General features: G+C 44.0%; 1 long non-coding RNA gene across 1 annotated transcript; it reads left to right on the top strand.

Annotated features, from left to right (window-relative positions):
- The first annotated feature begins 296 nt into the window (after positions 1-296).
- On the top strand, positions 297-2,183 carry LOC135287657 (uncharacterized). The gene is made up of 3 exons (XR_010351216.1): positions 297-1,002; positions 1,190-1,273; positions 1,921-2,183. It is a non-coding gene; the product is annotated as an uncharacterized LOC135287657 (long non-coding RNA).
- Positions 2,184-3,088: the final 905 nt, after the last annotated feature.

Raw genomic sequence — 3,088 nt, 5'->3', positions numbered from 1 at the left:
GAGAGCTACTTGGTGCTGCTTCTTGTTGCCAGAATTCCGTGGATCTCCTGATTTCAGATGATCAGAGATGTGATAGGCCACTCTGTTATTGAATGTGAAAGTCTCTGCCAATTCAAACTGCCTCTTATTTGAAGTCTCTCGTCTTTGAAAGAGTTGCATTGCTGAAACAACACCATGAATGGCAGGATGTAGCCAAGCTTTTAAGAAATGCCTATATTATATGTACATCAGAGTCATGAATTTGCTTCTCTTGTCCAGAGCATCAGAAGACTCATTCCAAATGGAGAGGGCAAATGTGTTGCTGTCACCACTGCCAGCCATGACTGCTGCACAACGTGAACTGAATTTGACCACGATGACCCAAATGTGACCCAGAGCTGCGACTGACAACCTGGAGCTGCCTGCCGTGGATAACCCTGCCAGGAAGCAGGATGGATTCTTTGCCAAGCACAGGAAAGTGGAGGAAGACCCCAAGGAGCAATCCCAGGCTATCAACATTGGTATCCAGGAGGGCTGGTGGGAGTATTCTTGCAACCCAGGCGTGCTGTGTGATGCACTGCAGAAACATCCTCTCAGATAAGTGACCATTTCTGACTGTAGGCGACTGCAACTAAAAGGAGTGTGTGTATAAAAAGGAGTGTGTTTATAAAAAGAAAAGGACTGCAATCTGGGCCTTAGGTTGTATATAATTCGGAGGAAATTGCTGCATTTATGGGTTAAAAAATTAGAATTTACTTGCTTTTTATAAAAAATTTGGCAGTTTAATGATGGCTTGTGGTATGGGGTCTATGATACTTGGGGGTGAGGGAGCATGTGTCAGTGTTCTGTCTTAGGCCAGACTGTGCACAGTGCATTAGCTGCCTTCTAACTGCTTGCTTTTTCCTGATCATTTTCCTGCTTCCAGCCCTCACTGCACTCCCAGCTATTGAGCAAGGAAATCTGCTGCTGAATTTCTCTGTGTTTGGGAGAAGTTGAATGGTGCAAAGCAATATGAGCTGCCAGGTGAGAAGCCAAGGTTGCTTTTCAATTATTGGAGTCATTGCTGGGAAAGAAGGCAAGAGGGGGAGAGCCTGGTGCATAGACTATGCCTGGGAGAAATGGACATTTTCTCTGGGAATTTAGGAAAGCCTGGCTTTGCAATTGCTTTAGGCATCTCTCTCTGAGCAGCTTTCTCTCGGTGGTTTTTCAGGGATCTGCAGAGGATGAGAAGAATCCTTTTCCAGTGCCTTCTGTGCCACATGAAGCCAAGACAAGAAGACCTGAAGTTAGGACAGTAAGTGTTTGTTTTGCAGCCCTGCCTGTAGTTTCTGAAGACAGCAGCCAGAGCTGGCCCTGCAGCCACCCTGGCCTCTGCTTCCTCATGAGCACTTCTTTTGGGAGCAAAGCGAGACGGAGGGATGGGGCAGAGCTGCCCTCTCAGGGAAGCACTTGCTGAGTCTCCTGGCTACAGCTGAACAGCACTTGAATTTTGACTGCTTGCTGGGCCTTGGATCAGTATTGGCCAGAAGGAATTCCTAGAGCTGCTGATCTGTTTTTGATTGTACACTTTAATCATTACAAATGTTGCATTGTCCTGTGGTACAAGCAGTGGGGAATACTGAAAAGCTGTAACCTGCCATCGCATGGGGCCTTGGCAGTGTCATTTTCCATAAAACACCAGGGTTTGTGGGCCCCTCTGGGCAAAGGGATGCATTGCCATGATCTGCTGGCAAACTTGCAAAAGAAAATAAACACGATGGGGCTAGCTGAGTGGCTGGCAGGCTGTAAAAATCCTCTGCAGAAAGAGGCAGCTGCTGAAAGTCAAAAAGTCTTGCAGTTCCTCTTGTAGTAAAGTCACTCCAGTCATTGATTGTGTTCTGCCAGGTGTGCCTGTTGGATGAATGCAACCAAATATTTTCTCTCTTGCTCCTTTTGTTCCAGAGTTTGCTGCTGAACAAAGCCCAGTGAGGGGACCAAGAACCAGCCTGACATCATCCACGGAATAAGTCAGAATTTACAGTGACCCAGACTGGAACCAAGTGCCTTAACAGGGTCTCCAGGATGTAAATAGTTCCAAATTCTCTCTTCCATGTAAACCTTACAAATAGTTCTATTTTATTTGTTGTTTAGTGCAAAGTACCTGCTCTTTTTTTGTTTGTTTTATTTTAAATGCAGTTATAAATTATTTTGGTTACTTTTGGAAATCCTTGTGGTTTTTGAGGGTAATGCTTTTCTATCTTGCAAAAGAAGAGATGGGCTGTGGTATCAGCCATTAAGATAAAACTGTGGAGAGGATGGTGTAATATTAACTATAAAATAACTGGTGGTTAATGCAATAAAATTAATAAAACCCACAGCATTATGTGTACTAAAACCAGTGGCCAAAAAGGCAGTGATCCGACTAAATGATAGAGATTCAAACAGGAAGGCAGCTGTCCCCAGAAATGTACATTCCAGGGGATTTCTCTTCTCTGACAGGAGGCATTTTGGTAAGCATCACCAGCAACCACAAACTAAGTGATAGAAATTCAAATAGCAGGGAGATACTGTCTCCAGAGACATATACTCCAATGTATATTCCAAGGGATTTTTCCTTTGACCAGATTCCAGCAGGAGGCATATTGATAAGCATCATCAGAAGTTTTCCCCAGAAAGTTTTTTACCTGACAGGATTCCAGGAATTATCCACCAGTTCCAGAAACCGTGATAATATGCTAAAGAAGAAACCCTTCCAGGGCACAAAGAACTGTATAAAAGGGACTCTCTGAGAAATGCTCTTTGGAAACCCATGGGGACTTTGGTGCAAAAGGGCCAAATCCTAAATCTCCCCAACTCTGATCACCCGGCTCAGAGTCAATTTTAGCTTCTGTTTTATTCCAAATGTGTAATTTGATAACTTCATAAATTTAATTAATAATTGAGTTGGAGTAGTCATTTATAATAGTAGTGTCATGGTTTGACCCTGGCACAGTGCCAGGGCCCCCATGAAAGGGTGTATTTCCAAAATGGTTGCTGTGAGATGTGATCCGGGAACAGAACAAAGCAGGCTCCCATTGGGGGATGGAGGGAAAAACCGCAACACTTTATTCATTACAATATCTAAAAAGGA

The sequence above is a fragment of the Passer domesticus genome, chromosome 30 (assembly GCF_036417665.1).
Source record: "Passer domesticus isolate bPasDom1 chromosome 30, bPasDom1.hap1, whole genome shotgun sequence".
Classification (NCBI taxonomy): Eukaryota; Metazoa; Chordata; class Aves; order Passeriformes; family Passeridae; genus Passer; species Passer domesticus.
The sequence above is the reverse complement of the archived record's forward strand: the minus strand, read 5'-3'. Positions and strand labels throughout refer to the sequence as shown.